We start from the raw sequence: 15309 nt of genomic DNA, 5'->3' as shown, positions 1-15309 counted from the left end.
AATGTGCATAGAAGCAAGTTTTCCTTCAAACGTGGTCTACGAAGGCAACTCTTCCCTTGAATAATAGGGGGACCGGAAAGTCACGTCGCTTTCTGACATTAAATTCAAACGAATACATTTTTAACAAGTTTTTATTTTTAATCAATAATATAATCACCGTCGTTATCAACAACCTTTTGCCATCTAGTGTGCAGATTTATTTTCCTTCCATTCTTCACATATTGAATAATAAATACTTTTTCTGCAATTTTTAAGTTACTCAATTTCTAACTGGACATGATAAATTCAATTCATATCTGAAGAGATTTAGATTATCTAGTACAGACTTGTACTGTTCATGCAGTTTCGGGGGAGTGCAAAATGTCGAACATTTGTTGTTCTACTGTTCAAAGCTCAAGGAAGGACGAAAGGAACTCATTTCTATGTTAAACTCTGTGAATATTACATTTCCTCCCCCTCTTCAGGTATTTGTCCAACATAAAATGGCTTTCTTTTTCTTCTGTAAATTTATCTCTTACGTATCATCTGTGAATTTGTAAGTTTATTTTATTTTGTGTTGTGTTGTTGTATTTGTTTGTTTTTTTTTACTTACCTCTGTAAGCCTTGTGTAAATACTATGTGGTGCACAAGGATTTAAAATTTTCAATTAAAAAAGTGCAGATTTTCAATCTGTGTTTTTTTCAATCAATTAGTGTGCAGATTTTCGATCCCCGGACCGATATAAATGAATTGATTTTTGAGTAAAATATCTCAAGATGGCATTTTGGACATCATTCAAATTTAAAAATTTTTTGCCACTAAGAAAATGTTGTAGGGATCGGAATAAATGGAAATCCGAGTGTACGATATCGGGTGAGTATGGTGGGTGATGCAGCACCTCCCATCCCAATTCATTCATTTTTCCCAGTGTCCGTCTTGCACACTGCGGTTTTCATTGTCGTGTTGCAGAACGATGCCTTTTCTATTGACAATCGCCGGATAGTTTTCGATTAAAGATTGGTTCACTCGATCCAATTGTTCACAATAAAGATCTGCATTAACAGTTGGTCCAGGTTTCAGCAACTCAAAATGAACAATTCCGCGAATACTCCACCAAACACACAGAAGCGCCTTTTCGGGATGTAAACCCTTTGTAACCCCTATTAAAACTGCCTTTTGCGTTTTGGATTATCATATAAGACCCATTTTTCGTCTCCAGTAATCAAACGATCAAAAAACGGTTCTGTAGGGTGCCATTGAAGCAATACGTTGCATGTGATGGATCGGTTGGCTTTGTTCTCTTCGAACAGATTATGGGAGACTCAAACACCTGCTTTGTTAATTTTTCCATTCTGCTTTAAATGTTCTTGGATGGTCGACCAAGGTTGGTTAAGAGTGTTTAACATGGATTTGCTTCCAGTTCTGCCCTTACCATGTTGTTGTCGACATGCGCATAAACGACATTACTTTCCGGTCCCCCTATTAGATAACCCTCACGTACTTTGGAGTAATTCAAATAATGTCTCATCTCAGTTCATTTGGAGTCATTTTAACTCGGGAAGATCTTTCTTTTTCCTTTTCCCTGTTTTGTTTTTTGGAAACTTAGTAAATCAGCAGAGGAGGGAGAAGGTAGTATTTTACTAGATTAGGAATAATTTGCTATGTTTCTAATGCACACCAGAACATTCTACGAAAAAATAAAGAGATCCTTTGCATGTAAAAAATTGTCTTGTTCTGCTCTGCGATTTACTGATGCAATCTTATTTCTTTCATCGTTTAAGAATTATGCAATTTTATATTATTATTTTTAACTATCTAGTTTAGAGACTCCATTTTTAGCTTTTTACTTCTCATCATTGCACATTCGACTTACATCTTATGCAAATATAGTCTTTTTTTAGTTATTACATCTGCATAATTTACCGAAGTTTTAAAAAATAGATTTTTAAGACATAATAAATTACGTGCATTTAAATAACTTACGTCCATTTTTAATTCCTAATACTAAGTGAAGGAAATATTGCAATCGCAAAAAATTTCGGTGTTCAAGTTTCAACGGAAATATCATTTTTGATTATCTTTTGCTTGATGTCTGTAAGTATGGACAGAATAAAGGATTCTTTATTCTGCCCATACTTACAATCTGTTTGTTCCAAAACAGACTTTAAAGTGGATTTAAAATGGAATTTTTCGTGATGTCTGCACGTACGTATCCACGTATGTATCTGGAATAATTCAAAAACCGATTAGCCATAGAGCGTTGAAATTTTGCGCATGGGTTTGCTATAAACACAGAGTTGTGCACCTCCCTTTTTCATTGTAATCGGCAGTTTCAAAACTGTATGAACCCATCTTAAAAGTACTTGCCTCGCCTTTATTTTCGCAATCGTTGGTGGTAAACAAGTTGCAAAAGTGTTTTAAATGACGAAAATGTTCATGTTTTGGCAGTTTCAAACTAAAAAATAATAATCATTTTGGACAAACAACGAAATTTAACATCGAATGTGGTCTCCAAATTCCTGTACTTATATTTAGTAAAGTTTTTACTCGTTATAAAAACTAAAAATACGAGAAGTTTTACTCCTGCACGACACAAATTGACCTTGGTGTTAAATTTAAAAATTTGCAATTTTTGATTTCCTTCTCTACTTACCTTGAGAGATCGGTTAATTAAGCTAGAATAATTCTAGGAAATTAGTTTATAAGGTATTTCTCCCACCTTCTAAGCAAGCCTTCGTGGTGCGGTAGTCTGCACACTCAGCGCGTAATTGAAAGGTCCGTGGTTCGATTCCCGGCGAAGGCGGTTGCTAATTTTTCATCTCTCTGGCTTTTCCAATTAAATTAATATCTCTACAGTGGCGCCCGAACTAAAAGAGTGTTGGGTGATGATTCTCCGCACCCAGAATTTGGCGATTGGGTCACGTAAAAAAAAAAAAAAAAAAAAAAACCAGTCGCCCTTTAAAAGAGGGTATATAACGTATTTCTCTCGCCTTCGTGGTGTAGTGGTCAGCACACTCAGCGCGTAATTGAGAGATCCGCGGTTTGATTTCCGGCGAAGGCGGTTGTTAATTTTTCATCTTTTCTGCTTCCAATTAACCTAATGACTCTGCAGTGGCGTCCGAACTGAAAGGGTGATGGATGATGATTTCTCCCCACCCAGGATTTAGAGGCCATTGGGTCCTCTAAAAACCCCAGTCGCCCTTTAAAAGGGGAGTATATAAGGTATTTCTCCCACCTTCTCGGCGAGCCTTCGCGGTGTGGTGGTCTGCACACTGGGCCGATATTCCAGAGGTCTTTGATTCGAGGCGTTTGCTCATTTTTCATTTTGCCTGCTTCCAAAAATAGCCTAATGTCTCTACAAATTTAATGAAGTGCAGTAGAAAATGTGAATAATTCAATAGCCGCCGCACAAGGAAGTCGTGGATGTTATAACCAGATTTTTTTTTCCTTTTTGGAGAGTTGATTTAGCGGTAAACACCAGATTTTAGCGATAAAGAATATTTCGTTACTTCATTGGTATAATAAACTTAATATTCAGATGTAAATGATTTTATTCATTCATTTTAATTTGTTGTTCGGTAAAATTTTTATACGTTGATCTTTAGATTACTTTAATTTTGCAATGTTATTTTACTAAATTTATTTAATAACTCAGATGTGTAAAAGACTGATATAAATGAGAAATTAAAGAAGAGAAATCGGTGTATTACTAAAAAATAACAGATACGAAACTAGCTACAAAAACTGATAGCTACTAGCTACAAAAACTAGGAAGTTTCACCTCAGATTGTAAATGCTATCAAATGATAATGCAGTAAAAAATAAAAATATCTGACCTAAACCTTTAGGCTTAAAAAGATGTTCCCTGAACGAGAAAACAGGAAATTTATAAGAATGAGAGCTTGAACAGATTAAAATGAATTACATAAATAAATTAAAATGAATGAGGGAAGAGTGTTGTAAGCAGACGCTTTGTGAAAGGTGAATTAAAAACTTGTGCACGACATAAAAAATCTAAGCTGACACTTTCTGTAATAATGAAACTATTTTTTGAACGGCTCAAATACATACCACATGGACTTCTCAGATTTAATTCTGTCATGCCAACTAAAGCTCTGATATTTCAAATTTACAACAATCAAATTTTGCCCGCTATTAAATCTGAAGGTAGTAAAATTTCTTTATTGCATCTGGAGAGATCCGTAGAAAAGCCGCTAACATTTATTCCGAATTTTTTAGGGAGTCTTCTCATTTCAAAGACAATGAAGGTTACTCCCTATCTTTCAGAAGATTCCATCTTAACTGGCCATTACTCTTCTAGTCACTGAAGACGATCTCAAGTGCATTATGGTACAGTAAGGCCTCAGGAATAAGGATAAATAATACGAGTACATTTGCACTTATCATGCGACTGTTATGATTTTTAAATCAGTGTCAACAATTAAGACTTTTCATCACTCTAGCTCGGACTGATAGAGAGGAATCATCTACGCTACATCTGGATCCTTCGGTGGCGTTTCAAATGCGGTCAAGAAGGGGACATTGACGTTAATTGCGAAGAAGAAAATAAACGGATGCGTCATGTATCATACGAGGAGATATATTGTAAAAGAAAAGTGTTTTTATGTCTCATTCAGTACCAATATATGAGGATTAAAAACTTGAATGGAGCCTCCTTCCGTAAGTTCTTGATAGGACACAAGGGTTTTAAATCGCCGAGTCAGCCAGTCATTCATACGTTAAAATTACGTCTTGGCGAAGTAATACTTTATAAGGATTTTGAACCTGGATTTTTTGGCGTGGGTGAACACTTCACCGATCGTAATTCATGGACAGAAAATATTTCTTCTGTCTTTGGATCTTTTCATTTATAAATGAGTGCTGTGACAGCACAGATGAATATTTCTTTTGAATTTATTTCAAGCTTAAAAGGCGATATAATGATCAATTTTTGTGTCACTTTTATACTCTGTGAAATTTCGTATAAATTTGTCTCGAAAAATTTATCTTAAGTTTCCAGAAGTTTATCGTATTAAAATTAAATAAAAGATCGTAAGTCCAACTAAAATAACGCTCGTGACTTCCATTTCTTTTAATATTTACAGGGCATTGTTAAAAGAAACTTCTATTAACCTGTTTACCGGAAATGATTTCTTTGTTTTCAGTTATGATTAGGCACGTTTTTGGTGTGACCTCTTTTCAATAAATGGAACTTGAACGAAATAGTTGCATCCTTTCAACTGGTAAAAATTTCTTCTATTGAATTAAAAGCAGGAAGTAAATGTCTTTTCCTTTTATAGTCAAGCCGGACATAATATTTCATATTTTTCAAAAAAGGAAATTGTAATAAAATTGCTTACTGAAATTGAAAATTTGGGAAAGTCGGACCAAATTTATGGTTGATTACAAATAATAATTGTAATAGCTGTGTGTAGGAAATTTTCTTGCCCAAGTAACAAATATGTGCATATTGTAGAAAAATAAAATACTGTTAAATACGCAAATGAACTGAAGAAAAAGCCCTTTAGAAGCTTAAGGGTCTATTGCATTAGCAGCAGAAAAAGCTTCGGATTATGGAAAATAATGCTTCTCTGACTTTGAAAGACAACACATTGCTGTTGTATTCACAACTAGAATTATTCCTGGAAAAGAAAAGCGCACGAGTATATGACAAACTGTATAATGCATTTAAACATTGTAGTTTAACAAAATAGTTACACTTGTCATCTTTATTTGTCAATTCTATTGAATTTTTGGTAGATTAATTACATTTTCTTCTCGGTCATTGGTTGCTGAACGGTTTTACTCATTTTAATCTCTCCTGTTTCTACAGATGGCCTTTATATTATTCAGAGTTTTTACATAGCCATTTTAACACAATTATGAAATGGTAATAACTTCAAAGTATCACTGCAGCCCTTCGTAGTGTGATTGGTGGCACGTTCGTTTGGCAGAAAAATCCGGGTTCATTCTCGACGACATCATTGCTGATTTTCAACATGTTCTAATGAGTTCATGATTTCATGTTCTAGTTTACAACATGCTTTCTTCGAAGGTATTCTTTCTGTTAAAAATGATGAGTTACATTTCCATTCAGTTACATCTGAATGAAAACTGAAAATCCAAATTTTCCTTCCCAATACTTTTTAAATATCATGAAAGGACGTGAACAGTAGCAATACTATTATATCTCTTCAGCCCGTATTCAACAAGAGAATATTAAATCTATTTATTTATTAAATCTGTTTCCAAGTATTTGAAGTAGGAAATAAATAGGAAAAAGACAGGAGAAAATTTTCATTATTTTACAATAAGGAAACTGAAATCTATTGCGAATTCAACAACAAGAACAGCAAAATCATTTATGGACTTCCATCAAGTTTATAGTTTGGAGTGAATTGCTATTTTTCGAGAGACAAAAACAATGAAAACGTTACACCACAGCACGGTGCAAATGCAACTTTTTTATTTATATCGTCAAAAGTTCTTGGTTTTACAGCTCTTTCGAATGATAATTATAACTTTAGTATATCAGACACTGATTATGGAAGTGAGTGGAATTTTTTAGGCTATAGATAACGAACCTGATGACTATAATTCGCCGGTACCGTATTATTTTAGCAACGTGTGGAATGCATTTGGCTTTCTGTGCTTGAATAGGCATTTTAAATTTCTGGAAATACTTAAATCCAAGCTAACGCTTATGTGTTTGGGTTGTCAAAATGTTACCGCTTTTCTAAATGGAAAGAAGTTTGAAAATCAACGACTGAATTTTTGTAGTTATTCATTTTTCGGAAAAGAGAAAATCTATGATATTTTTCTTTCCCCGTTAGATCAAACGGCACTGAGTTCTTTCATTAATCAAGAGAAAAAAAGAACAAAGAACTCTTATTTTATTTCAGTTCAACTTTGAAGCGTATATTTCTAGAAAGCGCTGTCCATACGAGCCTTTCAGCAGTCCCGGTTAACCCTTTCCGGCACGCTACCTTTTAAAGTCGGAGTTTTTATTGAAAAAATAAAAAGGTAGGCAGTCTAATTAGGTCTAGAGGAGTACACAAGTAAAATTTTGTGAAGATAGCACCTATCGTTTTAATTCTGTGGGTGTGCCCAAAGTGGCACACTGATTGAATAGAGCTTCGAAAAGAGTGCTGAAACGAGCATTGTTGTCAATGAACTGACCGATGAGATACGGAGAATCAAAGAATACAGACTCTCAGTTGTCCTAGATTATCGGTGAGCCCACTCTGAGCACACCTAGGGTCCGCCGTTTGATTTCAGGCAATATTTCAAGATAAAAATTTAAAACTAATATAGAATAAGGAGATTAGCATACAGCCAAAAAAATAACATAGGAATTTCTCTTCAAACAATTCCTTTTATACCCTAAAAAAACCTGGAAGATTTCTTTGAAAAATGAGGGTCTTTAAAAACTAAACATGGCTAAAATATAAGGACTGGCTTGTGTTGAGCTGCCATCTACTATAAATAAAGAAGGTTCAGAGTAACCTATAAATCCTTTCAATTTTTCTGTGCGTACAGAAGGAAATTTTTAGGTGTGTCCGGACCGGACACACTGTGCCGCAATGGCTTAACAAAATATGATGCCTCGTATCTGAGCAGTAGGGCACCATAATTGGAAATTAACAGGAGGCGTAGTAAAGTTGGTTCCAGATTATTTTTGTCTTATGTGAAAGAGGTCATCTAATAGATATGTGCTATTCAAAAAAGTCATTACTCTAAGAAATACTTCTTACTTTCAAAGGTATGAAAGGTATTGGTTGTAAAACGCTTTATGTTATCTAAACACTTTAATTCTTTGAGGGGCAGGAAAAGCAATTAATTTTTTCAGTGAAACTGTTGTTTTATTTACTATATAAGGTGTTACAATGAAATTATTTGCGATAATTACACATATTTTGTCCAAAACGCGTGAAAAAAATGACCCCTTCTGGTGGTTAGTGTCAGTGACCATCGCCCACAGAACACATTCCTACAAATCAGTCTCTACGGTACTCATGGAAACAGTTTTCCGTTTTCAAGCAGAGTGTAACTTTGCATGCGCTGCATTCCCACACTGTTCTTACAGGCTTTCTCTTGGTGCTGCAGAGTGCGCATCGTCGTGATGTTGTCTTCGATGGCGGATGCTTATTTTCCTGAAGAAGAATTGCTGCATCAACTAATGGCTTATGTTTCTTGATTGCCACCTAGTGAGCTACAAGGGAAATTCTGAAACGGTCAGTCTTGAAAACAGGTCACACGAATGAGTAAGACGTTTAATAGAAAAGGTGGTTACTGTTAGGTAACCATCGCCCTTCAAAGAGTTAAGCGTCTTTTTGTCTCTTTAAGTGTACATTTTCCAAAAACGTTGCAGTTTAGTTACTAAACCTTTTACTTCACGTTCCCATACACACGAAAGGGTCCTGAATCGGTTAAGAATGATGTAAATGAGTGATTCTCATTGAGATAGACGATACTGGATAAAGAGAGGTAATACGCTGGTTTAAATTTCAGTAACTAGAACGTGCTCATTCTGATATTAATTATTTAGCGAATATAAAACTGAAAATGAGTAGATAGTATGAAGAAAGGAAATTAAAAACTTTTATAACATTATTTTAACAAAATGAAGAAAGGCACATTTATTTGGATGAAAATAAATTAATGAGCTAGTTGCATTGTTGTTCTCCATGCATGCATAATCTTCATGCAACAACTTATTATTCAATTTAACAACTGTACAGGGTCTCAAATATATTGTTGCGTGCGTACGGGTTCGTTACGAAATGAATGCACAAGTCCGATGAAAAATGAAGAAAATTTATTATTATCACAACAAATATGATTAAATGTCCTCAAATAATCGTGCAGTATCACAATATATCACTGTAGTTATCTTCTAACTACTCAAACGTTCAATAGAACTTAATTCAAAACAGCTAAAGAAAGCTAATCCGCGAATTCGCTACAGTCAACAAGAGCAGTTTTCTAAACAACAACAAACTAAGTAACTACTACAAACTGAGAGGTTTTCCTCCTTTTATAAGATTTTTAAAATCGCGTGCAAGAATTTTCTAGTACTTTCTCGAAATCAAAAAGAGATATTTATTAAATGTTAAATGCACGCGCTCTTGTATTTTCAATTTTCCGGCGTAGGTTTCTTTTAATATTCGTCACGCGCCGCACTGCGCGGGAAACAAAACCATTTAATTTATAATTGAACTACCATTAGCCTTTTAAATAACAAATTCGTAACACTATTTTAAAAGAAGAAATAAAATTAGCTTTTCGTGCTTCTCTTCGAATGCAAATCTTTTTCGTCATATAAAGTCCTTGCAATGCAACTCGTTTTTAATATTGAGGATAAAAAATTATTAATACCATAAGAAGATTAGAATGCAAAATATAAACCGAGGTCTCGATGCTGACTGCTTCCCGGAAACTTATTCCATGGCAAGATATTAACGTTTCTATATTCATTAAATGAAACCCGTGATATTCAGTTTGTTCACATGCTTAGACGATACATGTCCATGTCGTTAGAATGATCAAAATTATTCCGTTGATAATAATAACAAATTAAAAAAAGTCAATCCTGATAGGAATTTTAATCCTGCGAAATTTGATGGCGAAGTCATTAAGAAATCAAAGGCGAGCTTCTGTAACAGGGAAGTTAACGCACATTAACTCCTATCGAAATTTACGAGATTTCAATGAAATTTTTATTGTGCCGTAAAAGTCCCGGATTTGCGTTGAAAAATGATCTTTTTTTTTTTTTTTTTTTAAGCCCAAAGGGGCAATTTGCACAGAAGGTCTATTAATTTCGTTTTGGCATTTAGCGTCGTCTACCGTAAAATGGCGTTTCACTTTTCAAATTGTTGCCACCAAATATTAGAGCCTAGCATTATATTTAGAAAAATTAAATAATGAAGAATGTGCATGAATGTATGTATGGTTCTTCCACTGTGAAAAATGAACGTGCATGAATGTATGTATGGTTCTTCCACTGTGAAAAAAGAACGTGCGTGAATGTATGTATGGTTCTTCCACTGTGAAAAAAGAACGGTACCTTGAGACAACAAATTCTGAACAACGTAGTCCACCACTCGAATACGGGCATCTGGAACGAACAAAACATACAAAACCTTAAAAAGGAAGCCCTCTTGGGTGCAATATAAAATCTGAAAGCTTTCGGATTTTATTATTATTAGCCCAAAAGGGCTTTGTCCCTGAAGGACTATTGTTTTCGTTTTGCGATTTTGCGTTGGTTCACTATAAATGCCCGTTTCACTTTTCAGACTGTTGCCACCAAATGCTAGAGTCCTGCATTATATTTGAAGAAATTAAATAATGAAAAATCTGCATAAATGTATGTTTATTTCTGGCATTGTGATAAAACAACGGTACATAGAGCCATCGAATTTTGAATGACGTAATCGTACTGCGAATATGGGCATGTGGAAGACCAAATTTGAAATCTGGAATTTGTTTTATGATCGATTTCATATTTTGTAAATCTTTAACGAATTTTTGATTAACAAACTCAAGCATTTCAAAGCGAGCATTGGCAACGTTGTACAGAAAAAACATTTTTATACCTAGCGCGCGAGACTTTGTATCAGAAATTCTAAAGATATGCTCATTTTAAAACTATTTTGCGGTGTTGCTCTTGAACTTAATTTTATGGTTTAAGTGCGGAGAACGTGATATTTAATAACTAAAGGTAACAGACAAAATGTTGAAAAAACGCCCCCTTTGGACGTAATTTAAAATCTGAAACCTTTCAGATTTTTATCTGTTTATCTTTTTAATCTTTTCAAACTGCACAGCGTAATCTTCAAACAACACCTGTTCACGAGATGATGGAATTTTTACGATAGGAATTATAATAATTGTTTTAATAATTCAATAATATGATATGATGCATTAAATAATTGTAATTTTTTTTTTTTTTTTTTTTTTTTCAGAGCAACATCTTTTTTTTAAATCCCGAAAGCTAATAAACCTTCAAAATAAATTCAGCAAATATACAATCAAATGAAAATAATCAGTAAGACCTTAGTCTAAGAGTGGACTAAACAAATGCAAAATATTTACTTTTGAAGAAAATATTTTCCGTGGAAAAAAACTACTCATCGTGAGATAGAGTTATTGTGGTAGGCAATAAACATAATGAATTATTGATATCAAACTTAAATTAAAACAAGCAAAAAATTAACAGGGAAGTTAACGCACATTAACTCCTATCGAAATTTACGAGATTTCAATGAAATTTTTATTGTGCCGTAAAAGTCCCGGATTTGCGTTGAAAAATGATCTTTTTTTTAAGCCCAAAGGGGCAATTTGCACAGAGGGTCTATTAATTTCGTTTTGGCATTTAGCGTCTGGAAGGTTTCAGATTTTAACTTTCGCCCAAAAGGGTTTGTTACGGTTTTTTACGCTTTCGCTGAACTCGCAGTCTACCAGTCTGCTGTTACACTCATTCCTGCTAACCTTCCTTTCTTTTTTGTCTTTTTAGCTTATTATTAAGCATAATTTTCTTCGCACTTACGCCATATACAATTCAGCAAAATTGCAAAAATTTTAAAAAGTAGCATCTGTTTAGAATTTCCGATGAAGTGTAGGGTGTTGACATAGATTTTTCTGTTTTCAGCGTTCTCTCAGTTCATTATAACAATGTTCAGTTTTCTTACTAAGATGGCTTTACAAAACTCTTTTGTTTTGTCTTTTTATTATTAAAGTTTTGTGTTTACTTTATTTATTAAATATCACATTCTTAGTGCTTACGCCACAAAAAATTCAAGTCAAGAGCAAAATCACAAAATATTTAAAAACAGCATATCTTCAGAATTTTCGATAGTAAAATTTTACAATAAAAAATAGATGCAAAATGGTGTTTCGAGACTAATATCTCCTTCTTGACTAAGGTGTCTTTTGGGCTAAGTTCGCTAACATTTTACCTCATATCATCAGCTTACTTTAAAAGCTGCAGCGATTCCAGCTACAATATTTATTCCACGCGAAATTATGATGCTAAAAACTCAACTGAAGTTATCACCGGTTGGTACAATAAATTGCTTTTGGCATAGTATTTTTCAGTAAATTGCTTTTGGCATAGTATTTTGCAGTATTGTTTGCAGTAAATTTAATGTGATCATGGCAGATGTAAGGAGAGAGCGAAGATTACAAAAACTGATGCCATAATTTTTTTAAAAAAAATCTTGTTTATCATGAATTAAAAATCTTGAAATCGCTAATTTAGAATCAGTTTCGTAAATTAGAATTTAAACTTACATGTTCTCATCTTATGTGTGTGTATTTAGATAAAGTGTCTAATTACGTGTATTTAACATTACGTGTATATATGTGCGTGTGCGTTAAACTTTCACTACATATTATTTCCCTTTTGTCTCCTAAAAATAGTAACAAACTGATAATAAATCTTTCTGAAATGCATCATTTGAAAATTCATATGATTCTTATATAATGTTGAAGGTATGTACTTATATAACAACAAAAAGAAAACTGAAGCTTTTAATCAAACTGTAGCTAGCAATAATGAGAAATTTTCAGCCTTTAACCAATTAACAAAACCATAAGTTCCCTGTTCTAAGATCAATATCCTACTCTTTATTCTTCTTCACTTTCTCTGTGAGGTTAATATGCAGTCCACTATCTCTTTTCGGTCGTTAGTTACAATTCTGTGAATATAAGGAAAGTATTATTATTATTTATGTGTTCCGTCTTAAGGCCCTACACGAAAGGCAGGGATGCCTTCGTGGAGGACTTTCTAAGGGAAACTGGCTCGTATTAACACGTTACACATGGAGAAAACCGCGAAACCGCCCATGCATTCAGCCCGTTCGTGGGATTCGAACCTCGGACCGAACTACCAGCGTTCAGGGACTTCACCGCTCGGCCGCTGGTGGGCTATGTGGGAATTAAGCTGGTAATTGCGACATGCATGGACTTGTATTGCGAAAATTCATTTGTGTGCATCTCAAGAATGTTGTGTGCCGAGAATGGAGGAAAAAAAATGTGCATAAGTGTTGCGTGAAAAAAAATGTATGAGATACCTCTTTCGTATAACATCCGTGTTTCCTCGTCATCATGTCATCATTTATGACAGACTTCACATCATAGAAATTCAGATTCAATTTATCAAGTTATAGAATAAGAAACGCGGCTTCCCTAACAATCCTTTTGCTGCTCCTTGAAAAGTCATCTTATGGTCTTTTCTTATGGTCTACTCTGTCTCTTGTTAGTTATTTTTTCCCTTCCAGGATTGCGCATTATGATGTTTTCTTTCCATTCCCAAGATTTATGTAACAATTTTGCTTTTGAATTAGACAGCAATACCATTGCCAAAAAATTGCAGTCCACATGGTATTTTCTCTTTCACGTGTAAAGAAATACGTAAACATGAAAGATATAAATTACACAGAATTAATATCCTTCTATAATGATAAACTTATTAAAAGGAAAACAAAACCTTTTTCAACAAAGAAGAAAATATTTTCAACAAAGCCTTTTTAATAATTAGTAGCCGCCAATTAAGAGAAGCCACCGATAATTATTAATTAACATTTCAAATTTCTGATCTAAAATATATATATTCTTCTGCTCATATATATTCCTTTCAGCTGACAGATAATTATTCTGTATTTACATAGTGCATATAATTATTGCTTCATTTGTAGGAAAATATCACACTTAAGTCTATGTAAATTTCAGAATATAATTTAGTCGGCAATATTTACAGTGATAGATAAATATGTAATTTGACAAGATTCAGGATTCAAATTTGTGTATAAAAGACTTCACAATGTTTCCCGGACAAGGAATATAAAATCTCATGACCACAGCTTATTACTGTATTATTATTCCTTTTTTTTTTTTTTACTGGATACGCTTGCTTTAATGCTTATATTTTTTCCTTTTTCAATGTCAGTAGTTATATATTTTTAAATAAATGAATTATAATATTATTTACAGGGAAGCCTCAGACATAAGCAATTCCTCTGATAATTTTTTAGAATTTGAATGTAGTTAAAGCCCATGTTACTTTTCAAACAGGTAAAAAAATGAAACATCAAAAGAAATACTATCCTTAAAGACCTTAATGATTCCCTGGTAACATTTGCAGTTACTTAATGATGTTACAATTAAAATTTTAAGATTTTTCAGTAGGCAGTTTTGAGTTATGTCATTAAGATGATCAATTAAGGAAAATAAATCCATACATGAGCTCCATACATGATCCATACAACACTGAAAAGGCTGAAATACAAATGAAATACTGCGAAAACCATTTTTACATCATAAAGGAAAGTTAGAAAATCTGCGGACCTTATTAATACCTAGTATCAGTGAAACAGGAGCATCAGATATGCTGTAAAACGAATTTAAAGAATTCCACGTGTCAAAAGACAGCACACATTTAATATTTCAAGAACTGCTAGGACAATGAATTAATGAATATACCTTCCCTTCCGTTTTACAGACCTTTAACCGGTTTGAATAGGTCGTACAAAACGCAAACCGCTATTTCCTTTGAATTTCCAGGAAGTGAGGTAAATTATGGCCAAAGTGAATTACTGTGCAAAATGAAAAGCACGTGAATTCGAAAACTTACCTATGGTCAGTTGGGATTCTCAGCTCCTTTTCAATGTCCACAATCGAAGTTTGTTAGGAAATTCAAGTAATCCAATGAGTTTCATTTGGTCTGTCATTGCTATCACCTCAGTTGCAGAGATGAGGTGGTGAACAACACAAAGCGAGAGGTACCTGTTGACTACACGGCGGGCTTCCGAAACTAGTTATTGTTGAGGTTCCCGCGCGGGCAGGTGAGAAAGAGAACGGGGGAAAAAAAAAAAAAAGACAGCCGAAAAAATCGTAGAAAAATTCCCTACAGGAAAATCCCTGCAGTGTTTTTGTGTGTTGGAATGCCAAACCAGTGTTATATAAGCAGTTCTGTGAGAAATAAATCTCGCCATTTTTGATATGAATGCACGTGTTAATGCTCTGGTAAAAGTAATGAAATTTTTCAGTAATAATCAAATTTAGCTTCTTAGTCCTCGTTGAGAAATTAAAAGGAGCATAAAAATAAAAGGGGACAATAAATGAACTGTTTACAATTGTAAAATTAATTGAAAATTAAATTATAATCAAGCGATTTTGCCGGTCCAAGTCAAATTAAAAGAAATATATATTATCTACCATCTCCTTTTCTACTTTGTTTAAATATTATTTTTTTTCAAAGGACAGCTTTCAATTGGTAAAATATTAAAAGCGGAGATTCTTTCTTAGTAATAGCTGTAGATTGGCGCCAAC

The 15309-nt window shown here is 33.8% G+C and overlaps 1 protein-coding gene across 1 annotated transcript in view; it reads right to left on the bottom strand.

Moving 5' to 3' along the window:
• The window catches only part of LOC118183866 (uncharacterized), an 82557-nt gene extending 67748 nt beyond the window's left edge, over positions 1-14809 (bottom strand). The window contains exon 1 of the mRNA XM_035353473.2: positions 14612-14809. The gene's annotated coding sequence lies outside the window, so the exon portion shown is untranslated. The remainder of the gene's footprint in view (positions 1-14611) is intronic.
• Between the last annotated feature and the right edge of the window lie 500 nt (positions 14810-15309).

The sequence above is a fragment of the Stegodyphus dumicola genome, chromosome 12, assembly GCF_044657685.1.
Source record: "Stegodyphus dumicola isolate Sdum_Otavi_A_Nest chromosome 12, ASM4465768v1".
Classification (NCBI taxonomy): Eukaryota; Metazoa; Arthropoda; class Arachnida; order Araneae; family Eresidae; genus Stegodyphus; species Stegodyphus dumicola.
This window is presented reverse-complemented; position numbering and strand designations above follow the sequence as displayed.